The sequence below is a fragment of the Notamacropus eugenii genome, chromosome 2 (assembly GCF_028372415.1).
Source record: "Notamacropus eugenii isolate mMacEug1 chromosome 2, mMacEug1.pri_v2, whole genome shotgun sequence".
NCBI lineage: Eukaryota > Metazoa > Chordata > Mammalia > Diprotodontia > Macropodidae > Notamacropus > Notamacropus eugenii.
Window position 1 is genome coordinate 275,561,825 of NC_092873.1, and position 26,933 is coordinate 275,588,757.

A 26,933-nucleotide genomic window follows, 5' to 3' on the forward strand; every position below is an offset into this window, starting at 1 on the left:
TCTGACTCATGTGCCAAACCTTGAGAAAGGCTGCTAAAGTCTTTTTTCTCCTAGCTAGCCTTCAAATTTCAAGACTAACTCCAGTCTAAAATAAGACATTGCAAAGAGCCTTTAATGAATGACTCTTCTCTACCTTACAGAAAATGAAGTTTTAAAGCAGATCCCATTCAATTATTTGACTCATCACTAGTTTCACTCTCCAATTGTCCTTCCTACTTTCATGCTTAAGATACATTAAGAGAATGTCCATTTACTACTACATAGGCAATCATTTCTTTCATTTGTTGGCCATTAAAGTCACCATGATCATTGGAATTCAAAATAAAAGGCCAGTGGTGATATTCTATTTATAATTGGTGCCCTGAAGGCATGATAATTAATCTCTAGAATATCTCATTTTTAACATCTGAAAATATCATTTGTGACACCAAATAGATTTACATACAGATTTTATATACTGATATAGATTTAGTATTAGAAAGGACTGTTAGATACATTTAAGTCCAATTCTTTTATTTTACAGATGAGTAAACAGGTCAATAGAGGTTACATGACTTGTCCAGGGTCAAACAGCTGGTAAATATCTGAGAAAAGGTTTGAACTCAGGTCTTCTTGACTCCAAAACCAGCATTCCATCTAATGTGCTGCCTACCTGCCTTGAAGAAGTGATTAGGATATTTTGAGTTAATATTTGAGAGTTTCTAAAGAAAGCTGATGCTGAAATGAGAAGCACCGCTAATAGTCATGGTTATTGTCCATAAATGAAAAAAAAGGGATTATTTGCAAAAATACATCTAGGCAGCTGGAGCTTAATTAATATTTATTAAATAGTTCACATGAGATCTTTTTTAAGAAACTTAAATCTTAGCCAAATTATAAATCATAAGATTTACATAGTGAGCCAGAGTAACTGTTCATCCAGTCATTGAGTATCCCCCAAAAAAGTTTTCCTATATTAAAAAGTATAACTAAATAAGAAAACAAATCTTCTGGAGGTTGAAAACCAAAAATTGTAGACAAAAAGTTGAGAGACACATGGGATAAGTGGGAAAAGTAAAGAACAATTGTTAATGGTTCAAAGTTAACCAGAAAGGAGGTCTCTAGTGAAGTGTCCCTGCAATCTGTGTTGGCCTTACACATTTTTTTTATCAATGCCTCAGATTGGAAGCATAGACATTATGCTTATCAAATTTGTTAGTGATACAAAACTAGGAAATATATTAATCACAGTGGATGATAGGATAAAAATCTAAAAAAATCTTGATAGGCTAGCATTAAACTGAGTCTAAATACAAAATCCAGTTGATACAAAGAACTTTTGTGAAGTGGAGGCAATCTGAAAGTGTTTGTAATGTAAAAACAATGTATATCAATAAAAAGGTTTTTCTTAAAAAAGAAAAGGAAATACATGGATCAGTAGATATTGATGTTCTCCAATTGTATTTTGTGGGTATTAATAAAATCTGAGACTTTAAAAAAAATCATTAGCAATAAATGTAAAGTCTTACATTTGGGTACAAAATACTAACTTCAAAAATATGAGTTGGAAGAAACGACTAGATTAGAGTTACTCTGAAAAAGATCTCAAGATTTTAGCAGACTGAAACTTAATGTGAGTCAGAAGAGGGATGTGGCAGACAAAAAAAATTGAATGTGATCTTTGGCTGTATTGAAAGGTTTATCTTCTTCCATCAGGAAGGTTGTAGTCATACTATATTTTGCTCTCATCAATTCTCACCTGGAATATTATGTTAAGTACTAGATACCACAGTTTAAAAAGGACATTAGTAATCTTGAGAATGTCCAGACAAGGGTAGACAAACAAGAATAAATGAACTGGTGAAGAATTCTGAACTTATATCACATGAGGATTGGTTGAAGGAACTTGTTTAGCCTAGAAAAGAGAAATCTTAGAGGGGAGGGGAAAATACACAGTTTGTTGTTCAGTCATTTTGATCATGTACAATTCTTTGTGACCTTATTTAGGGTTTCCTTGGCAAAGATACTGGAGTGGTTTGCCCATTTCCTTCTCCAGATCATTTTACAGATGAGGAAACTGAGGCAAACAGTATTAAGTGACTAAAGAACCCAGATTTGAATTCATGAAGAAGAGTCTTCCTGATTTCAGGCCCTGTATTCTAACCACTTCACCACCTAGTTGTCCTGAAAAATGCAGTGCCTGTCTTCAAGTATTTGAAGGGTTATATGGAGGACGGAGAGAAACCCTTAGGGTCTGACATTAGTCTTAGCCCACAGGGAAGACCAATGAGCAACAGGTGGAAGTTGAAAAGAAGCTAATTTAGGCTTGATTATCAGGGTGAGAAATAAAACCTTCCTAACCTTTACAAATGACCCAAAGTAGAATGAGTTGTCTCAATAGTTAACAGGTTCTGACTTCTTGAAGCTCTCCATGGAGAGACTGGCAACAATTTGGTCAGTATGTTATAATGGCAGCTTGTTTCATGTATGGTTTGAACTAGAAGACCACTAAGGAACCTTTCAACTCTCAAATTCTGAGATTCTATGGTTATAGATTAATTGTTAGATCATTAAACTATATCATGTTATTAGGATGTTATAATGTTTATGTTTTATAATACAGTAAACAATTGTTAATTATTAGAAGGGTTAATTCCAAACATAGGGATAATATGAGCATATAGACCTGGGAAAGCACCTGGTATGGTCCATTTTGGCCAACTGCAAAGTATATACAAGGAATAGTTTGATATAAGGCTAGGTGAGTTGATGGGAGGTTAAGAAGACAAAGAAGCATCTACTGAATTGCATTTCATTGAACTCTAATTCTTTAACCTATAAGCTTCTCATTCATGAGAATCTTTATTTTAAAAAAAGGTGTTCTCTCACCATCAAACTAGATCACTTTTATCCATTGGCTCAAAGACTCAATTGTAAAAGACTCTTTCCTCATTAGAAGAGATTGGTTATTCTTTGCACCTGCATGAGGGGTAGGCAGGTTTATTGAGAGATATAAAGAAAGGGAGATTTAGACTCTTTGCGCTTCCAGCACTGAGAGATAAGACACACCATGCCAACCTGTTTTCAGGGCTCTGGAGAGGAAAAGACTCAGAAGAATCTGACACAGAGAGGAATTGATAGTCTCTAACGTCTCTATCCTACACTAGAGACTTCCAAAAAAATCTCATCTTGGGTAAGATCTGGGACTCTGTTGATTAAGCTATCTCACTCCCAAAGGGAGAGTATTGTTTGGTATATATTCTCAAATGCATACGATTTTCTTTTTTCCATTTTGCTATCATCTTAGATAAATGGGTGTTTACTTGTTATTTGCTGTGTGTATTCATTGTGGAACTGACCTTTGGCAGGAAGGAAGTTAAGCCTTGGATATACATTTTTGACTCCCTCCTTCTCTATTAAGAAATAAAGATCAAGAATGTATCTTGAGCCTAAAAATTAGTTCCCTTTGACTAACAATACTTATGGGAGCAGATAGAATTCTAACCTGGTTCCTCCTCTCTCTAAGGAGAAGTCACTGGAGTTACTTGAATAGGGGTGCCTTATGGTCCAAAATGTGTTTAAGGAAAATTACTTTGGGAGCAAAATGTGGCATGAACAGGAGTGGGAAGAGAATTGGAGTAGGGAGACCAATTAGGAAACTATTGCAATGATCTAGATGAGAGGTAATAAAAGCCTGGGCTAAGGTGGTGGCTGTGTGAGTAGGAGGAAAAAAAAATCGTATGTCAGAGATGCTGTAGAGGTAAAACTAGAAAGATTTAGCAATTGATTGGCTAAGTGGGCTAAGTTAAAGTGGAGAATTGACAATGACAATGAAATTGCAGAAGTGACTGATTGGTCATGCCTTCAAGAATAATAGGAAAGTGGAGGGAAAGATAATGAGTTCAGTTTTCTAATGTTTAATGTGCTCAACACCTCCTAATATACTAAACCTGAGTCATGCAAATGGAGATTGCAAATAAATCCCTGCTGGGAGAAGGCAGCCATTTAGGGAGACCAATTCAAGGACTAACTTCATTGTATTTTAACCTCCAACATCACAAATGGGGGGAAAAGTTTACTTTGTTCAAATTGGCTCATTTTCTTGTACATGATCCAATGATGACTGAAGACTTTTTATACTTCATTAAGAATTGCTAATCCTCTTTTATGTTCTGCTGACACATGACATGCTTTTTCCTCCTTTCTTACTTTATTATTTAAGTTCCAATATTTAACTTTATGATATGTTTTTGTTTCTTGTCTCAATTCCATATTTGTGTTCTGGTATTTGAGTCTAAAGTAAAATTTAAGAAAAAGAATTGCCAAAGCAAAACAAACTGTATGCATCACATCCTTGAAAATGTGGATGAAATGGTAGACCTTTCATATGCAAGGCACATAGAAAGTGCTTAATAATATTTTTTACTGACTTGCAAAGCAAATTAAATTTCTGCAAAGTTTTATTAACACCATAAAAAAAGAAGAAAAGTCATTGCTAGAGAATTTTCAGCAAGTAGCTTCTGCTTCTGGACTCGTTAAATCTTCAAAGCGAAGGAAGCTATGTTTCTAATGTTGGGCTCTTCTTTTATTTTTTTGTGCTTGCTTTTCCTTTTGTCCTGACTGCTGAAGTAATTATCTGGATAGTTCTATTCCACTATGTGATTTTGTGGCTAGTTTTTCTATTTTTAAGTAATAGTCACACTACTAGATGGGTGGTGTAGTAATACATTCATCTATAGAATATTGAGAACTCTACATACAGAAAAGAAACTCCTTTCCTATTTATCTACAAAAAGTGAGTTTTCTGGAATGGGAACATCTGAGTCCAAAAAGCTTGATGACAGTAGAATTATCCACTCTTTGTTAGTAAACTTGAAGGACAATGTAGCAACTAATGCACTGCATGACAATTTCATGATCCAAAAAGATCTTGTTGGGCTAGAACATTAGTTTTAATGTTCTTTATCAAAATAATAATTAAAAATTATAGTAGAAATTAATGCAAGGTTTTTTTTACTATGACTAAAAAAAATCAACTTCACAGCATAATATGGAATATTTTCTTCTATATGACAGCTCCTTTTATTAACCTGAGAATTTTAGTAGTCTCCAAACTCAAGATGAATCAATTCTATGATTCATCAGCCAAGAAATCTAATGATATCTTGGACTGCATTAAATAAAATATAACTTCCAGGAATCAGGTGTTAGTCTCACTATTTGGAATGCATTTTCTGTGTACCACATTTTAGGAAGGACATTGATGAAATAGAGACCATAAAGAGAGGGGGTGTAGGCAGCTTGATGAAGGACCTTAAAGCCATGCCATTTGAGAATTGGTTGAAGGAACTGGAAATGCTTAGCCTGAAAAAGAGAGGACTTGAGGGGAACGTGACAATTTTTATCAAATAATTGAAAGGTGGTCTTCTGAAAGAGAGATTAAAGTTCTACCATAGAGGCAGAAATAGAAACTAATAAGTGGAAGTTGAAAAGAGGCAAATGTAGGCTTAACACAAAGCAGAGAACAGTCCTTACACAAAATTAGAGTTGATCAGAAACAGAAAGGATATAGCTGTAGGATGGAGTGGGTTTCCTTTTGCTGGAAGCTGTAAAGTAAAAGGTGGATAATCACTTACCTAGGATGTTGTAGAAGAGTCATAGAAACATAAATTTAGGGCTGGAAAGGAACTTGGGGGGTCTTATATTCCACCTTACTTTAGAAATTGAACTGAATGAAAACAAAAAGAAAGAAGTAACTTAGCTTTTAAAAAAAATATAAATTTATATTAAATAATATTATATTATTTATTATATTTTATAATTATATAATTATACTACATTATATAATAATACATAATTATACCATATTATATAATAATATAAATATTATTAAAAATATAAAACACATAGTTCAGTAACAGAACTATACATTATTTTTGTAACTGTTTTTACCCTACCTGCTTAAAAAACCTCAAAGCTACTTAAGTCTGACTGTTCATGGGTGACTAGAATTCCCCAATTATCCACAGGGTTACCTCCAGAATCCTGAAGTGAGAAGTGGGGAATGCTCTATGGGGACCCAGCTTGTCAATATGAGTGCAGGTTTGAAGACTGAGCCCTTGAGCATATAAGGCAAGTGTCCTGGAAGAAGAGCTAAACTCACAGCCTCCCCTTGATACAAGTCATGGACTAGGTTATGGTGAATGTGAGTTAATGAACTGGGGACCAAGTAAGTCACATAATCATTTGTTTAACATGACTAGGTGTGCAATCTGCACTCTGATAACTTAATTGGCTCAGAAACATTTCCTTTTATCAGTTGGCCCTGTGCCAAATGGCTGCAGTCTTGTAATGGCCAAGTGCATTATGCTGGCAGGTGTACACAAGGTTAAGGCAGGCAGGGATTAAGTCATAAGTAGAGTATCCAAAATATATTTTATTTAAACTTGGCTCCTGACATGAAAATCCAGATGAATTGAACTTGCTCAGTAATGTCTCAACAGTAAATCTGTAAAGATATTGTTATTGAACTTGATACAAATTGGTGACCAAGAATTACGTGACACTTCGAAATTATTAAATATCTGTATATCTAGCACGTAGAAGAGATTTTTGAAAAATTAGATAGAACTAAAGAAAATTAAGCTCCCAGAAAAATGTTTATTGCTTCTGCTTCCCACATCTTTAGCTGATCACTTGCAGAAGCAATTAAACAATGTTGCCTACACTTTGGCCACATTCTATTCCATCCACCAGAACTTGAACTTCAATATCTGGGAATCACTAAACTACATATTTATACACAACACACACACACACACACACACACACACACACACACACATACACACACCACCCTCTGTTCTCCTTTTTTCAATTCTAAGTCCCTTGGACGCTTTGTTTCATGTGACACATACTGTCCTACAAATATAATCCAAGATAAGTGAGATTTAGGACCCAAAAGTAGTTATGAGAAGGACAATATGTTGGACCGCTTTATAGACACTGAAAAGCTCATCCCCTGATTTTAAAAGGTGGTGACTAAGAGGCAACAAGGCTTTTTTTTCCAAGAAAAAGTGTTGGTAGAATAATTTATTTAATAGACATGTTACCATACTTGTGGATCAGCGGAATTCTTAATGTAGAACATGCCTTGAATTCAACAAACCCCATTTGACAAAGTCTCAAGTTGTTCTTATGGACAAAATGAAGAGATATCGGCTAAATGATAATGCAGTTCACTGAATTCGGAACAAGATGAATGATGAGACATCCATTATCAAATTAATAAATCAGTGTCTTGAAGGGACATAGATTCGAATCAAATTTGTATCAAACTTGAAGGTACATAGGTTCTCCAGTAATTTGTCCTTGGCAGTATGCTGTTCAACATTTTTATCAATTACTTGGATGAAGGCACAGATGGCATGTTTATCATATTTGCATATGGGAAAATCTGGGAGTACTAGATAATACTTTGGATGAAATAAACAGGATTTCCATTTAGATATTGTACAGTATGTTTAGATTTGGAAATAACCCCTGGTATATCTGATAAGCATAAATGGCAGTATGCTGAATGTTGTTTTTTTTTTTTTTTTTAAGACTAAAACTATGGGCTAAATGAACTAAAGTAAAAATTAACAAAAGGATAGGTATAAAGTCATATGATGAGATTTTGAAATATCATTTATAAAGTATATAGTAGGAGACATTGCCACATACCAGCTTATGAGAAAAAGATGTTGAGAAAGATTGATGATTCAGCAAGAAATTTATAACATAACATAAAAGAATAATTTTTTAAAAGGGAGGAGGAGGAAAGCAGCAAGACAGAATGGTGTAGTGGTATGAACACCAGGTTTAGAGTTGGAGGATTTGGATTTAAATCTCACTTCTGACTCTTCAAACCTGTGTAATTTGTAGACTGTCACAATTGTTCTGGGTCCCAGTTTCCTCATCTACTAGATGAAAGAGTTGGACTAGATGACTTCTAAGTTGCTTTCTATGTGTATGAGAGAATTTATCATGAGACAACTCTCCCAAAGAAAAACAGCAGAGATTGAAAATTATTGAGTAAATAACTGCAACTAAAAAATATCTTAATGCAATTAGCAAATATTGTGTGGAATAAGAAACTGATTCAAAATAATATTGCAGAAATTTTAAGGGAGTGACTGAAAGCACCTCCAGAGTTGTTTAGAAGTTCAACAAAATTATTAAAACAAAGAATGAGAAAGGAAACTAAAATTCTCAAATATTTTTTTCTAGAACATACAAAAGGAGAATCTAACTAGTCTGAAAAATATTAGTAGGCTCAGAAATCAAAAACTGAAGATATGAAAATATATCAGGACAAAAATCAGAAGATACAAATATTGAAAACTCCTAAGATTTCTTAAAAGTTAATGGAATTGACCTTAAAGACAGAAAGTGATAAAAATAATCATAAGAATTATTTTCCCAGATAAAAATGATGAATGCCATACTTATTAAAATCATATAGGAAAATTTCCCAGAAGTATTGGAAATAGGACAAAGTACAGATCAATAAAATTCGTATTTGGTGATAAAAAGATGTACAAGTCATTCAGAAGTGTCATCACAAAGATGCAGACCTTCAGCATTATATTAAAATTTTTTGCAAGCAGGCAGGAGGACACTTCATATGCCACAGAAAAACAATTTGAACATGAAAGACTATTCATTTGCCATTATAAATGAAAGAAAAAACTGGAATATGTTATTTACAAAGCAAGGGAAAATGTTTTGTGCCTCAAAATAGCATATCTTGTAAAGCTATGCTTAACAAACAATGAAAAAATGATGAATTTTCAGCAGGAAGGAGGAATTTAAAACATTCCTATTGAATAAAGAAAACAAGAGCTAGATTTTTAACATGTGCATTCATTTTTAAAGAAGTCTGAGAAGATTAATCCATATTATGTGAAAAAAGCAATTTTCAGTGTTTGCATGTTGTAAGGAGATAACTTTTTTTTTATTCCAACCTTAACTAAGGAGCATTAAGACAATAAAGAGTATTTTAATATATTATATCCACAAATGAAGGAACAGGATATGTACAAAAGTAAAAAAGAAATGAGAAAGAGAAACAGTTCATATAAACTTGGAGAAGGAAGGAATCATGAAAAACTTCTAGCATAATTCCTTCACTTTGTAGATAATGACACTGAGGACAGAGGGAGGGAATTAGTTTCCATGTTAATGCATAAGTGGTGAGTGTGGTCAAATCTAGGTTTGACCCAAGTCCACTATTTCCAAGTTCAGAGCTTCTCACAACACGCCAAGCTCCTTGTTTCATGAATTAATATTTCTGTAAGTGGATACCCCATTGCCTGTATATCTTCAGTTATATGTAAAAAAAAAAAATTTAACATTCATTTTTAAAACTTTGAGTTCTAACTACCCTCCCTTATTCCTTCTCCACCCATCACCAATGAGAAGGCATGCAGTTCAATATAGGTCATACATGTGTAGTTATGCAAAACATTTCCATAACAGTGATACTGTGAAAGATTAACTATATTTCCCTCCATCCTATCCTGCCCCCCCATTTACTCAATTCTCTCTTTTGACCCTATCCCTCCTCAAAATTGTTTACTCCTAATTACCCCCTCCTCCCATTTGCCCTCCCTTCTATCTTCTCCTACTCTTCAATTATCCCCTCCCCCTCACTTCCCTGTAGTATAAAATAGATTTTCATACCAAATTGAGTGTGCATGTTATTCCCTACTTAAATGCAACAAGAGTAAGGTTCACTCTTTCTCTCTCACCTCCTCACTCTTCCCCACCATTGAAAAAGCTTTTTCTTCCCTCTTTCATGTAAGATAATTTGCCCCATTCTATTTCTTGTCCCAATATATTCCACTCTCAATCCTTAATTTTATTTTTTTTAGCTATCATCCCTACCTATTCAACTCACCCTGTGTCCTCTGTCTATATGTATATAATCCCTCCAACTACCCTAATACTGAGAAAAGTCCCAAGAGTTGCAAATATAATATTTCCATGTAGGAATATAAACAGTTCAGCTTTAGTAAGTCTGTTATGAATTCTCTTTCCTGTTTATCTTTTCATGCTTCTCTTGATTCTTGTATGTGAAAGTCAAATTTTCTACTCAGCTCTGGTATTTTCATCAAAAATGCTTGAAAGTACTCTATTTCATTGAATGAACATTTTTTTCCCTGAAGTATTATGCTCAGATTTGCTGGGTAGGTGATTCTTGGTTTTAATCCTAGTTCCTTTGACTTCTGGAATATCATATTCCAAGCCCTTCAATCCCTTAATGTAGAAGCTCCTAGATCTTGTGTTATCCTGACTATATTTCCACGATATTGAATTGTTTCTTTCTGGCTGCTTGCAATATTTTCTCCTTGACCTGGGGGCTCTAGAACTTGAATACAATATTCCTAAGGGGCAGTTAGGTGGTACAGTGGATAGAGCACCAGTGCAGGAATCAGGAGAACCTGAGTTCAAATCTCACCTCAGACACTTAACACTCACTAGCTGTGTGACCTTGGGAAAGTCACTTGACACCAATTGCTTCATCCTGGGTCATCTCCAGTCATCCTGATGAATATCTGGTCACTGGATTCAGATGGCTCTGGAGGAGAAGTGAGGCTGGTGACTTGCAAAGCCCTCCCTCACTCAAAACAAAGTGAAGTGCAAGTCATGTCATTATTTCTCTGATGGCATGGTCTTCTTCAGCAATGAAGGACAAACACACACACACACACACACACACACACACATACACACACACACAATATTTCTAGGAGTTTTCCTTTTAGGATCTCTTTCAGGAGGTGATAGGTGGATTCTTTCAATACCTATTTTACCCACTGGTTCTAGAATATCAGGGCAGTTTTCCTTGATAATTTCTTGAAAGACAATGTCGAGGTTCTTTTTATTTATCATGGCCTTCAGGTAGTCCAATAATTTTTAAACTCTCTCTCCTATACCTATTTCCCAGGTCAGTTGTTTTTCCAGTGAGATATTTCACATTGTCTGCTATTTTTTCATTCCTTTGGTTTTGTTTTATAATTTCTTGATTTTTTTCATAAAGTCATTAGCTTCCATGTGCTCCATTCTAATCTGTAAGGAATTGTTTTCTTCGGTGAGCTTTTGGATCTCCTTTTCCCTCTGGCCAATTCTGCGTTTTAGGGTATTCTTCTTCTCATAGGTTTTCTGGATCTCTTTTGCCATTTGGGTTAGTTTATTTTTTAAAGTGTCATTTTCTTCAGCATTTTTGGGGTCTCCTTCAGCAAGCATGAATGAACTCATTTTTCATGATTTTCTGGCATCACTCTCATTTCTCTTCCCAATTTTTGCTGTACTTCTCTTACTTGATTTTCGAAATCCTTTTTGAGCTCTTCTATAGCCTGAGACCAATTCGTATTTTTTTGGAGGCTTTGGATGTAGAAGTTTTGACTTCGTCGTCTTCTGTTTGCATGTTTTGGTCTTCCTTGTCACCAAAGCAAGATTCCATAGTCTGGATATTTTTCCAGTTTTTGCTCATTTTCCCAGCTATTTACTTGACTTTTGAGCTCTTTGTTAAGGTAGTTCTCTGCTTGCAGTAGGGATGAGGGTATGTACTGTCAGCCACTCGTCCCCCAACAATCCGTGGTCCTAGAGCTCCAGAAACAGTTGCTGCCACTGCCCCTGCCCTGCTGCTACCTTTGACTCCTCCCTCCCAGCTGGGCTCTCTACCACCTCTACTGCCCTGGGGCTGGGACTGGACCATTATACACTTTCACACAGGTCCCACTGGTTTTTTTTCCACTGACCTTCCAATTTGTCCTTGGTGTTTTGGGGTCATGAAGTCTGGAAACCACCACAGGTGCCTGAGATTCAGTCCCCTCCTCCTCTCAGACCTTCTCAGGTCCCATCTTTGCTGGGCAGCCCATGCTGCACTGCACTCTGCTCCTAGTGTGGTGTGATAGACTCTTCTTAGCCACCTTTCAGGCTGTCCTGGGCTGGAGATTTGCAGCACTCCATCATTCTGTGGGTTCTGAAGCTCCAGAATTTATTTATAATAATTTCTTAGAGATATTTGGCTGAGTTTGCACGAAGAGTGCTGGCAAAGCTATGCTATTACTCCTCCCCCTAGAATCATATTCTTTTATGGGCTAGACATAAGGACCTAAAGGAAAATACAAAGAAAAAACACTAAGCAAAATTCCCATATCTCATACTATTAATTATAGAAAGTAGCACCTACTGTGTCCTGTATCACTACATTAACATTCACCTTTCTTTTTCAAAGAATGCCCAGAAACTGGATTTGAAAACCTGAACTTACTGCTAAATACCAGGGCACTGCATAATCCTCTCAATTCACCTAAAAACTTGGTAAAAAATAATATCTCACTACTTCATAATCATCAAATGATCAAATACTAGTTTTCTTTCCAATAGAATATTGTTTAGCATCACAACACAAGCTAATAGCCTGTATCAAGAAATCAAATGCATGTTCAGGGAATCTTCTAACTATACCTCACTGCCACCACTATGACACTACTGAGTTTGACTGTCGCCACCTTTCTACATCTAGTGCAAGGAAAAGCAGGTTTTCCTGTGGAGAAGAATCTTCTCCATTGACACTAATGACGTGATATTTCATAATGAAAGGTGTAATACCTTATACTTAGGTTTTTAAAAAGGTCAACTTAAGAGGTCTACAATGGAGGGATCATGATCAGACAGCTGTTTGTCTGGGGAAGGGGGAAATCCTGAGGTTTTGCAGAGTACTGTCTTAGTACAAGCTGAGACAAGAAAGCTGATATAATCTCAGGTTGCAGGAAGTCCAGGGCTAGTGAGGTGATAATCCTGCTGTTCTCCATCTTGGTCAGACCACAACTATTATGTTCATTTATGGAAACACATATTGATAAGTTCATTCATAGGCAGGAGAATTTTCATGAAAGGGCAAAGAGGATAGTGAAAGAGATTGGTTTCATCACGTGTTATGGCTGATTGAAAGCCATGGGGGACTTTTATCATAGAGAAGACTCAGAAGTCATAGGGAAGCTGTAGTACAGAGGTACTGCCCAGTATAGGCCCAGTCCTTAAAGCATTCATAGTCTGACCCTTCCTGATGGCTTTATAGAGAGCATACATCATATTCTCTGCTAGCTATTGATTCAAATGTGGAGCTTCAAAAGCCAGTTTCCACCCTTGAGTAACTGAGGGGCTAGTGCTATATGATGATCAGAAGTCTCTGGTTGGCTGAAGAGCTAGAAGGATTCTGTAGAGACTCAACTAGAACTGAGTGTGATACAAAAGGTTTGAGTGGATGATTTCTGTCTCTTCTCTAGTGACTTTTAAATGTGGAAGACAACTAAGTGAGGGACAGAACTGACAAGCTGCATTCCCTCACTCAGCCACCATATATTTAAGAATGCCTGGTATCCTCTTTCCTATCTCCTTCTCCCCCTCACCCCCTTCCTCTCCTCTTCCCTCCTATATTCTTTCCTGATCGTAGGTAAATCAATATCTTCACAATCCACTTCACGGAAGGAGCCAGCCTATCTGAGCAAGGGAATAATTTGTCCATTAAAACTTCAAGCAGGAAGATTAGGACTTCTCAAAGGTATAAAAGCACTTCCAAGGCCAGAAATGCCAAGGTGTGCACCATTCATCCCACATTTTCCCTACATATTTGCCTTTTTTTAAGTCTGAGCCCAGGGATACAGTATGTGCCTCCAGAGGAAAGAGTATACCCTCTATTTGGGGGATATTTTGTAACTTCTCTTCATCTTCTCTGCTACCCTTTCTTGGAAAAGCTTATTCATGTTAACTAGTTGATTGACATGAGGGGGAATACATTAAACAGGAGTTCATTGGTGACAGAAAAAGAAACACTAGGCCTTCATGGTTATCCAACGATAGAACTTTAAAGAGAGAAGTAGTCAATTGCCCTCTAAAAGTCTACCCTCCCTACCTTTATATTTGGGAATTGGGAAAATTGCTTAAATCCATCTTCCTATAGATGTCTTCTAGTACTTAAAGTGATGTCATGTGTCTTCAAAGGACTTTCCTGGGTGCAATATGTGGAAGTTGTAAAGGGATAAATTTAGGCTTAAATAATGAAACAACTCTCAACAATTAGAGATATCTAGAAAGGTAGCAGCTATTCTCTCAGAGGGCCTGAGCAAAAATGTTATAGACAGGCTTGTTTTGAGGAATGGGGAGAACTACATAGCCAATAAGGTTCCATATAACTCTGAAATTCTATTATTTGTCTTACATTTTCGTATCTTCCTAGTGGCATTCTCTGAATTCTGCATGTTTGTGGACTGTATCCTCTTTTCAATATTTCTGGAATATTTTGTCTTTTTTTTTATTTTGTTGAAACTCCCTTTTCTTTGTTTTCTCATGGTTTTTCAGAGATTGTTCAGATTTCCTTTTGGGAATTTCTAGGAATTTTATTTTTTTTCATGTTACCATTACATTTTTTGTGTGTCCTTTCCTATGTGTGTTCATCCTTCATTGCCGAAGAAGACCATGCCATCAGAGAAATAATGACATGACTTACACTTGACTTTGTTTTGAGTGAGGGAGAACTGTGCAGGTCACCAGCCTCACTTCTCCTCCAGAGCCATCTGAATCCAGTGACCAGATATTCATCAGGATGACTGGAGATGACCCAGGATGAGGCAGTTGGGGTTAAGTGACTTTCCCAAGGTCACACAGCTAGTGAGTGTCAAGTGTCTGAGGTGAGATCTGAACTCAGGTCCTCCTGATTCCTGCACTGATGCTCTATCCACTGTACCACCCAGCTGCCTATATGTGTAATATAGAAACAATAGATTCCTTAGCAATATTTACTCCATTTTCAGTCTTAATAGTTTCAATAAATGTTGACTTGATGATTGATAATGAAATTAAATGAGCAATACATAAAATAAATAAATCAAATATACAAAAAAAAATAAAATAAAAGCCATAAGTTTATATGTGTGAATTTACTTTCTGAAAGCTAATTTCTCCCTGATCTCAGTTTAGTCAATCAGGACGTTTTTATTCTTTCTTATTGACAGAATCTCTCCCATTCAAGTGATAAGCACTGACAGCCTTCAGAGTATTAGCTGTGCTCATTAGCACTATACCACTTTTAAGTCAAGTAATATCTTAATGGAAAGGGGAAGGAAGTTCCCCTTTTACCTAAATTAATATAGTCACAAAAAACCTGGATGCTTCAATTGAATCAATAAAATTGAGAGAGTAAATGGCAAAGAACTTTCTCAAAATCACACAACATAATCACACATGATAAGGTTGTAATGCGTCAATAAACTCTTTGTACTTTATGGTGCCAACTCTCTCAAGAAAGGCATGATGTGATTGACTGAAAGAATCAACCATACCTTTTAGGACTATGTATAAAAACAGGCTATTTTAGGAGTTCTCCAGTTCACCAGTAAAAACCTCCAAGCTTAGGAGTTTGAAAATTCAAGAGCTGAAAAGGCAGACCTTTTCACTTGTACCAGAAAGCATTAAAGTTGAGGATCAGAAGTGCATCTGAGGAAAAACAAATCAAGAGAGTCATGTGAAGGAGGAGGCAACTTAAGAGATTGTGACTCCTCAAGGAAGGGAGAAATGCCAGCCACAGACTCAACAGGACCTGCAGTACCAGGAGTTGTGATTTGTCTTTTGTTAAGTTTGAATGTGCCTTACTATTATTGTACTCCACTCTCTCTATGGACCTGTGTGTATTTGGGGGGGGGGGGGGGGGAGCACGGTATGTTTCATATCAACTGTTCTTATTATTGTTATTGTCTTCTCAGAGGAACAAAATGGCATCACCATTGTAAAATGAAATTTCAGTGTGTCTGACTGGCTGATCAGACCAATACGAACTCAGAATGCTCTACCACAGGTTGGCACAGATAGTCCATTTGAACATTTGGGGTGGATATCTGAAATTTGCACATCCTGCGTTCACTTTGTGCTGTCTCAATTCTGCTTTGCTCAAAGAGCACGGCACCTTTTCTTATGTGGGCACGCTGTACTGAACAGTCCTGTGCCAGTGTCTTCCGTGTTGCACAGTCAAATCCAAAGTTCTTGAGAGTGTCCTTGTATCATTTCTTCTGGCCACCATGTGATCGCCTGCCCCATGCAAGTTCTTCATGAAATAGTCTTTTTGGCAAGCATACATTTTGCATTCAGGGAGCAGCTAGGTGATGCAGTGGATAGAGCACTAGTGCAGGAGTCAGTAGGACCTGAGTTCAAATCTCACCTCAGACACTTGACACTCACTAGCTGTGTGACCTTGGGAAAGTCACTGAACCCCAATTGCCTCATCCTGGGTCATCTCCAGTCATCCTGATGAATATCTGGTCCCTGGATTCAGATGGCTCTGGAGGAGAAGTGAGGCTGATGACCTGCACAGCCCTCCCTCACTCAAAACAAAGTGAAGTGCAAGTCATGTCATTATTTCTCTGATGGCATGGTCTTCTTCAGCAATGAAGGACAAACACACACATGTTTTGTATTCAAACAACATGGCCAGCCCATCGGAGTTGCACTTTCTGAAGAATACTTTGAATACTTGGCAGTTCAGCTTGAGCAAAGACTTCAGTGTGTGGTACCTTATCCTGCCAGGTGATCCTCAGAATCTTCCTAAGACAGTTCAAATGGAAGTGATTCAGTTTCCTGGCATGGCACTGGTAGACTGTCCATGTTTCACAAGCATATAACAATGAGGTCAGCACAACGATTCTGTAGACCTTCAGTTTGGTAGTCAGTCTAATACCTCTTCTCTCCCAAATCTTTCTTTGGGGCCTTCCAAACACTGAGCTAGCTCTGGCAATGCACGCATCAACCTCATTTTCAATGCGTTACAACACACGGAGAAGTTCTGAATGCTGTGGATAAGTTCACTTACCTTGGCAGTGTACTTTCCAGGAATGTTCTTATTATACTAACTTATTAAATGCCTTAACTAAAAGCTGATTAATCTACTAGCTTATCATCAGTGGGAAGCATGCTTTGGAAGGGGAGGGCTTATGAACTACCATAGTGTTAAGAAAGCCATTCAGAGTTAGCCCTAGTGTCCTGGTGGTATTGTCACACTTTGGGGGGAACAACTAGTGAATGAGAGTGCAAATTGGGGGAATCAGAACATATTGATTTAATTTCTTTAAAGTTTACTCTATCTGATAAATTTATTCTAAACAAAGAAGTTTTATCTTCTCCTCTAATTAAAAATTTCTTTTTCATAAGCCCAACAAAGCACCTATTTTTTTCATTAGGCTCTGTACAAGTATTCCTTGCGTCACAGAAATTGGTCTTGAATCCTAAACCAAAATCCTTTTAAAGGACTATGCACGTACTGTTTTCTATAAATTCTAGGCACTTACTATATATCACAACTTTTCATTTCAACAAAAATATAAAATTCCACTAAATCTGACTTTTATCACACAAAGATAAAACAAAGTATATAGTTTGTTAGCATTATTGCTGTTTATCTTCACAACCCTTTGGGATCCAGCTATTTATTGATTATTACAGCGATTTCATTATGCTCATAGGAAAACAATATCAGAAGGAATAAAAAAATCTGCCTATCTACTTTGTAAATATTGGATAATGAGAAGATCCACGTTCATTTTCAAGCACACAAAGGAGGTCATGCATTATGACAGGCAGCATAGCATTCTAAAAGCAATTTCTCTATTAGTAGATAGGTATCGGGTAAATAATAAAGCCAAGGTGACAGTATTTTATTGAACCAATTTACTATTTCAGCTTGAGAATAAAAACCAATGATTGGATTACCAGACTTGTATACATTCCAGGTAAGATATTTTGCATGCAATCAGTTGATAACCAATGAAGTTAGATCTTCTTCTAGTCCTCCAATATTATAATTCAAAGATAAGTAAGAAATAGAAATATGTCTCTGTCTCTCTGCTACATGCTGTCTTTAAACAACTTTTGCCTTTCAGACATGACCTGAGGGTACATTATGGCTGTTCCCTGGACTGAGAATTAGATATGAAGAGGTCACAACTGGAATGGTGAATGCCTCAAGGTATACAGTTTTGTGAAATCCTTTGAAGGTATAAAATATAGATGTGATTTTTAAAAAAGGGCTCACCTTAACTGCAATTGTGTAATGACTCCTTGATGATCTGTGGTTAATTGCTTTGCAAGTTTCAGTTGATTCATGACAAATGGGAAAGTTCACACTTAGAAGATTGATCATCTATAAGTTAAATGATTATATCTCCCAGAGTAATGCCTTGTTTTTAATCAGTCTTGGTGAGCTGAGAACTTTTTATGTGCCCTTCTTAACTTCTCTCATGTCAAGAATTGATGTAGAAAATCAAAGCCATTTTAATCTGGAATGAAGATATCTCATATATGCAGGGGTATGCACAAAACCCAAATAATGCAGGAGGAGAAAGAACACTACCTTTGGAATCAGAAAATGTGTTGAAATCCCATTTCTGATGTTCACTGTAAGCACCAGCTTGGAGAAGTCATTCAAATTCCTCGAAGTTCAGTTTCCTTATTTGTCAAGGAGGAAATTAAATGATTTCTGATGTCTCTTCCATTTATAAATCCATGATGTTAGGTCTTTCAAATGCTATGTTGATGGTTAAATAGTACATTCCATGGAGCTACTATCTCAATTCCCTTTTGAACTAAGTTGGATTCCCTAGTGCATGGTTATTACATCCTTGATGGGTTCTCTGTAACCCTAAGGAGCTGAAGATCATCTTTCTGATGCATTAGCATGTAAGCCATCACTGGTGTGCTTTCCCTTTATTGATTATCAGTGACATCAATTAGTCAGCCCAACTTAATTTACTTTTGGAAAGGGGTATTAGCTAAGGTGATATACTATGAACAGTTGGTGCAAAATACCCTCCTAAAATTATATGACACTATTCCTTCAATACATGTAGAGATGGGGGAAGTGGACTGTAATGTTAATGAGAGTTGCTTGATTAGGGAGGCTTATTATGTAAGAGTTAAAGATCTCTCCCTCCATTAATAGATTTCACCTGGAGCCCATTTAAGGAAGTTTTTATTAATTTTCAATGAGGCACTGGGTCAAGAGGGTCATAGTGCCCTCTGGCTCTGAAAAGTGTGCGTGTGTGTGCTTGTGTGTATACACACATTCTGAGGTGAGATTTTGCTTTGAGGGGCTTCTTTGGAAGAAGGGTCATGTACCAGATGAGACTCTGGGTAGCCATGCCCCCCCACCCCCCCCACCCCTGGCTTTGAAAACCTAAATGTTGGTGCTTCTCTCTCTGGTAACTATGTATGTATGTAATGGTCAGACAGTTGGATCTGTCCATTGATCTCTGATGGTGAGACAGTTGGAAACCCTATCTGTTGGTCTTTATTTCTCTGCTTATATTTTCTCTGTTAGTAAATGTAATTAAAGAAGATTATTGATACCTCAAAAGTTGCTTTCCTTTTAGAAAAGCAGACTTAAGAACCTCTGCCAGCAGGTCATCCTGAATGTGTCTACGTACTTGCTGGTACATGGGCTCAAGTTTAGAGACCATTATGTGACTAAAGGTTAAGCTTCTAGAAGTACTTTGTTGAAGTCTGCAAGCTGTTACCCTGAGGTACGGTGTAGCTTTTTTTGAGGGCTCTTTGCAGAGACTTGACTCCACCTTTCTCCATAAGCTCTTATATCATGGTGTAGACATGGTCACCAGCTTCTGTTGCCCCAGGAATAATGCTGTGATTTCAATGAGAATATGAAAAAAGTCCTCTTAGTCCACTGAAGATCACAAAGTCCTCCTCCAGCAAAGGAGTAGAGTGTGTGCTGGAGAGGTGGAGTAGGGGGAGATCTTGGCTCAGGTCAAGGTGAACTCTTCCCCCTTCCCCCAGTGATTCTTTCTTAGGAGTATATCTTTCTCTCTCCCCAATTCTTCCTCTACCTCCTATCTTTCTTCTCTACTCCCAAATGGTGGAATTTCTTACTCCAGATAGGTCAATACGGGCCAAAAGGGTGTGATCAAATACTTTAGCCTATCAAAACACTTTTTCTCACACCTGTAAAAGAATTTAAGCTGTTGTTAATATCTACTGAGTAACTGAGATGTGTTCTTACCTGATAAATGCAGCGGGGGTAGTGTAACTTCAAATGTACCCTTATAATTGTTTCATTAAGACAAGAGGGATGACAACGATGGCAACTAGCATTTATATGGTACTTCAAGTTTTGCAAATTGATTTACATTCAACTTGCCAACAATTCTTGTGAGACAGTATTATCATGACCCCATTTTATGGAGAAGGTAACAAGTCTGAGAGAGGTTAAGTAACTTTCCCAGAGTTACACAGCTAGTGAGTGTATGAGGCAAAATTAGAATTCAGTTCCTTCTGATTCCTAGTCTAACACTTAATCCACTGATTAATCCAACTTCTGGCATAAATAAAAGAGGGGTTATTATTCACATTAACAAGTATGAGATTTAAATAACCAAATAACAGGTTTTATTTTGCTTGGGTTTTGGGGGGGTTTTTTTGTCTTTCAACAAAGAGCTTCCATTAAACTCTCTCAAAATTAATTTTATGTTATGATCTCTCAGGCTGGATATGGCTCAGGCTGGATATGGCTCAGTCTGGATATGGCTACTAGAGAGAATGTTTTTTATGGGGCTTATGTTAGAGTGGAGAGCCAGGTAACAAGGGTGTAGCCTCTCTTTTCTTGACCTGTTCTTCTTATGGGTACAGCTCACTAACCCTTCCTCTTATTTCCTGTCCCTCAACTTGAGCTTGTCCAGTTATTGACCATCCTCCTAGCTCAGAAGTCCTGACTTTTTTCACTAGCACATGTGCCCTACAAGACATCAAAATTTCATTAAATATTCCAGTGTTAAAGCTCTTTGCTATTTATAATATGCTGACAATTCACTGGATGCTTTATAAACCATAGAAAAGACACAGTCTCTCCCCAATGTCTGTATAATCCCCACCCCACACTCTGAGTGTGGATTAATCAGAAGAAAATATTTCTTTCATAACATTTTACAAAGAAATGTGAGCTTAAATGAATAAAGTAGTTGGAGCTACTGTTAAGTAAGAAATCTATGAATATTTCATTTGTTTCCCAGTGGCCTCTGGATCTATAACCTGCTGCTAGAGTGATAAAAAGAGAGCGGTTGCCATAGAAACATATGTAACAATTGTAAAACCTATTAGAACTAAAGTATCTTCTTCCTTTGAATAGAATTCACTACAGTATTGCATGAACACGATATTAACCTTATTCAATTACACTTTTGAAATTACACTCTAAAATACACTATGGTCAGTAATTATTTGCAGTGTGCATGCAAATTTTGAACTCAACAAATATGGTTAGCCTCTAAAAATACCACAGGTATTTAAAATCAGGTAAGTTACCTCATTTTAAAATGCTATTTGGAATTCACTTGATTGGATATGTGAAAACCCATACTAATAGACTAGATAAGATATGGGGGGAATCACTGCATTCAAAAAAAAAAAAAGAATTCAGATTTCCAAAGGGCTTTGTTAAATAAGAAATTCTCTGGCTTATCTAAATGTTGCTACATAGAGCATTAAATATTTGACAAAACCTAGAGAGGCCAAGGAAGAAAAAAATAAAATAAGAACAATTAGTAATTGAATATGAATCACAAATAAAGATAAAATTTTCTGGTATTATGCCAATAAATCAATGAGAAAATATCATTCAACCTGCAAAAATTAGAATTACAAATAAAATTTCATGAACATAACAATTACATAAATTGAAGTACATCTGCAAGGGATTTTAAGACTTCAGAGGTTATAGTCACAAATTTAGAAACTCACATAATTTTATTCCAATTCAAAAAGTAAACACAGATGTGAATCACTGAATGCCTTGATGCATAAATATTCATATTGACCTTTTAGATACCTATAATTCAGTCCTTTGATGGATACATGATCTCATCAATGGGAGTTATCCTCCTACCAGTAAAGATTACAATTGCTTCTTTTATTCCTTCAGTAATTACTTAAAGAAGCCTATTCATTGAATGGGTGTATCTTACTCAAAGTGAGAATGTGATAAGACCGTAGCCTGAAAGGGTCAGGGTCTCATATTTCACCCTGAGCCATCTCCAGTCATCCTGATGAATATCAGGCCACTGGACCCAGATGACTCAGGAGAAGAAAGTGAGGTTGGTGAACTTGGGCAATCCTCCTTCACTCAAATCAAAGTCAACTGCAAGCCATGTCATCATCTTGATGTCATGACCCTCTTCTAGAATGGACAAACACAACAATTTGATTAAGGCAAATGATTAGTCACTACTTGCCCAGAGTCACACAACTAGTAAGTATCTGAGGCCGGACTTAAACTCATATCTTCCTGACTCCAGATCCAGAGTTTTATCTATTGATCCATCTAGCTGCCTCTAGTACATAGTAGGCGCTCCATAAATGCTTATTGATTATAATTATTTCAAGAGGGGTGAAGATTTTTGAACCACATGAATAATTAAATGGAGAAAGAGAAGGGTCTAAAGAGGAAGAGAACTAGACTAATAAAAGGAAAGAAAAATTAAAATTCAAGTACTGCAACTAAGGGCAGTTAAGCAGGAATATAAGTGTGCTTAGGGGAATAGCATAGTAACAAAGTGGTAGAACTACAACCAATCAAAAGTGCAAATTATTGATTTTTTTTTTAAAGTGAAATAATAATAAAGTAAGGAAACCACATCCAAAAGATCTACAGTGTCTTCTAAATGAGAGTATAAAGACTATGCTTATACCTTGCTACTGTATAATGCCATTATAAACACATACTAGGACCCAGAAAAATTATAAATAATTTTACAGTAGACAAATAATTAATTAAATCAAAAACAAAATACCCCCAAACCACATGATATGGGGGGGAAGGCTTTTTATCAAAGTACAACATTTGTTTTTGCTAAAAATTCTTAAAAAGCATAGACAAAGAAGAGATGTTTTAAAATATTGTTTTTAAAGTACATATGTATGACTTTTTAAATTTCTATTTCTGAGATTGCTTAGATGTCACATCAGTTTCTTCCCCCTACTATCTCCTTCAGCCCTATCTCATGTGAAGAATGGCCATGTTTTTAACACGGCAAATGACTCTACATGTCCAAGTGATACCATTTCATCCCATCTTCTTAAACAGATGACCCAATCTATCATCCATATTCTCTCTAATCTCTAATTGCTGTTTACTTGCTACTTAGATATGTCTACATCTCCTTCATCCTTGAAAAACACTCAGTTGATCAGTCCATCTCCACTAGCTAACATCCTGTATTTCTCCCTCAGTTTATGACTTAACTGCTTGAGAAAAACATGTCTCTGGTGTTTCCACTCCCTTGCTTTTTTTTTACTCTTTCTGACTATCCAGTCTGTTTTCTGGCATCATCAATTCAGCTGAAACTGCTCTCTCCAAATTATCAATGATTTCTTAACCACCAAATTAAAGGACCTTTTAACAATCATTATCTTTCTGGACCTCTCTGAAGCTTTTGACACTATTGATCACGCTGTTCTACTTGCTACTCTCTTCTCTTTAAGTTTTTAAGATACTGTTTTCTCCTGATTCTTTCCTTAACTGTCTAATTGCTACTATTGAAGTTACCTTTGGTGTTGTCACACCCAATACTTGCTGGTCTCCTGAGCCTTCTCTTCTCCTTCTAAACTATTTCTCTGGATGACCTCTTCAGTTTCCATGGATTTAATTATCACCTCTATGCAGAAGATTCTCATCTTTTTATCGAACCATAACCACTTTCCTGATCACCAGTCTCACATTTCCAACTGCTTATAAAACTGAATGTCTCATAGACATCTTCAATTCACCATGACCAGAAATGAATTCATTATCTTTCCCCCAATGCCTCCTTTCTTCCTATTTCTCTATTACCTTTGAGGGTACCACCATCCTTCCAGTCACCTAGGTTCAAACGTGTCATCATCTTCAACTTCTCATTTTTGTTGACCGCCCCTATAAACAAATTGATTCCCAAATCCTGTCAATTCACAACATATGCTTTTTTTTTTACTCTTACTTTGAGACTATGATGGACATGCTTTGTTTTCTCCCCTTAGATGAGGCATAACACTCCAACCCCTCATTATAACTCTGTACCAGTCTTTATGTTTTAAGCATCTTCCTTCTAAAGTAACAATCACTGGTCTGCTTTTATATTCATTCTGCATCCCTCTGTTTTACAGGCAAATTTATCATAGTCACATTCATTTTTTATAATTGTTAGGTATGATTTCCCTTCCATCATATTCCAGTGTAATGTTTTTTTTCCCTTGGCTCCCTGCCCATCTGTTCAAAATGAAAAATAAAGTGGAGATGGGAAAAGGGAATGAAATAATTTCATTCTAATCCTCTCACCTTTTCCTTTTCAACTAGTCCAAGCCCATGTCACTGGGTCTTGCTTTCTTTTTCCCTTTTCATAATCAGTTTTCCATAGTTAAAGTATATTTTCCTGTGATAAATCCCACTCCTTATCTATTCTCTCAGATCCTACTCCTCTGTTTTCCTGTCCTAGCAGAGTTCATTGTTTATTAAAATTTTGCCCATATTTCTTTAATTTCTACACTATAATCTCCAGCTTTCCCATTCTACACCAGACTTCTCTTGCTAGGTCTGAAATGTTTCAAGTTCTTTACTCAAACATATATTTTTTTAAGATTTGTCATATCTCTGATGTTTATATTTCAAAAATTTTACCCAGCTCTGCTTCTCTCAGTGTAATAAGGATTGGTATCTATTCATTCTTCTAATTGCACTCCAATGAAGAGAATGTATTTGAAAGTAAAGGACAATCTTTTCACTACAGCACTCTTGGAGTACTTTGCAGAAAGAGTCCATTTTGGATATCTAGAATAATAAGGATGATGATGATGATAGTAGCATTGAAAACAGCTAACATTTACTTAGTATTTAAGGCATGTAGAGGACTTCACATGCTTTTTCACTGCTTCTGATTCCTGAGAGATGTAGGTACTTTAAGTATCATAAACCTGTTTTACCAGTGAGAAGCCCCAGGCTCAGAGGGACTAATTGTCCATCATCATGGAGCTTATAAGTGTAAGAGATGGGATTCAAATGTAGGTCTTCTTCATTCCAAGTCTAGCCCTCCAGCCACTATGACATCCCTCTTAAAGCTTTTCCTTCCTCAAAGTGTCTCATTTGTATATGCTAACATAATATGATTGTTTGATAGAAGAGTCACAGTGATAAGGGGTTTTATTTTAGTGAGACTATGAATATAGATAACATATAAAGTACAGATCAGTGAGGCATATTCTCGTCAAAGTGTTTTCTAGTGACAAAATGCCTATACAAATTCTTTGTGGAAGTGGGATTCCATATAAATACATATCAAATTAATGGTGAAGATTTTGAGATCTTTCTACATGTGAATAATGCTGTGCTGATTTAATTGAGCTCTAGAACACCATAAGGCCTCCTTATTGATATGTATGGCTGCTTTTAAGAGGTAAGCCTGGCAATGTATATAGAAAATCCAAGTGGATGACTTCATTTTACTCAGATTCTGATTATATGAACAGCCCATTGAGTTATCCCACCAATTCATGAATCTCTTGTAGGCCCTGTCCGTGGTCAATGAGTTGGTCCTACCACTGAGTAGAAGACTACCAATGGTACAGATTGCTTTAGAAAATTACATAGTGTTTTCAACAATTCCAGATTCCTCTCTATTATAAAATCCCATTTTACTAATATCCATAATCTCCTATTGATTACATATGGCAGTGAATCATGGTGTCCAAGAGACTGAAGATGAGGGAAAATTTCAGGTGGTCAAAGAGCAATCAAAATACCAATGAAAAGATTACAGGTAAGCTCCAGGATTTTACAAAGATAATTTATGCATGAGATATGACATCAAAATCTCATCAAGCACCAGAAAATAAAAGCTCTATAATTAGAACAAGGTATGGGCAATCTGAGCATGGCACTGTGGTCCATGAAATGTTAAAAGATTAAAGAGAAAAGTTTCCCCACATATTGCACAGGTTCTCAATGGAAAGCATATAAATGATTATGGATAACAATTTCACAAAATGGGTACTTTTCCTCAAAAGTCTTTGAGACAACACAAAAAGGAGATGGGCTATTGGACCCTCTCAGGTTCCTTGGGCTCAGCCTACTCTCATGTTTGATCTACATCCTTGTTTTTCAGACTTCAGAGCACTGTCACTCCAGCCTGGTCTTTGGGCCCTACAGTCTGGGAGACCTGGAAGCAATGTAGAGGTGGTTTTGATGGTGTCTGCAATGGCATTGGAAGAAAAGCCAATGAATTCTGTGTCTCTGGCAGCCTGTCAGACTCAAGGTTCCATCATGGTAGAATGTCACTTCATCTCCTTCAAGCATCTCCTATCTTTACATCTTTTGTAGCCCAAGATTCCGGAGATTCAGAGGAATCCATAGAGATGTGAACATCAACCATTTCATACCAAAAGACACCTTCCCCAATTTTCTCCCCACAGGACCAGATGGAACAGTGGAGTCAGAAGCTTCTGGGACTTGATCTGCTTAATCTCCCTCCACTCTCTGCCAGACAACTCTGCCTCAGAATTTCTGAGGTCATTAAGCCACCACTAATAGTAGTGACTTGGCCCTCTAAAAGATCCCAGACTTCAACTCAATTATTAAAGCAGGCAGTAAGGGGAAGTCTAGACCTTCATGTTATTACTAGATCTAGAAGAACTATCAGAGGGAAAAGTTCTGTTCTCTTCCAACCCAATAATAACAGAGATTCTTTGGCATTTTGGACCAGACTGGCCACCTCTTTGATGCCATAGCAATTCAGTCAGACTGCCTAGAAACAGCAAAATAAAGGTAAAAGAGACTTTTTACTCAAATTCCTATTAATGAAATAAAATAAAAGATTTGAACATTAAAA

General features: G+C 36.6%; 1 long non-coding RNA gene across 1 annotated transcript; it reads left to right on the plus strand.

Annotated features, from left to right (window-relative positions):
* Positions 1-2,934: 2,934 nt before the first annotated feature.
* On the plus strand, positions 2,935-26,933 carry LOC140527284 (uncharacterized). Its single transcript, XR_011974747.1, has 3 exons — positions 2,935-3,172; positions 17,958-18,043; positions 26,211-26,933. It is a non-coding gene; the product is annotated as an uncharacterized lncRNA (long non-coding RNA).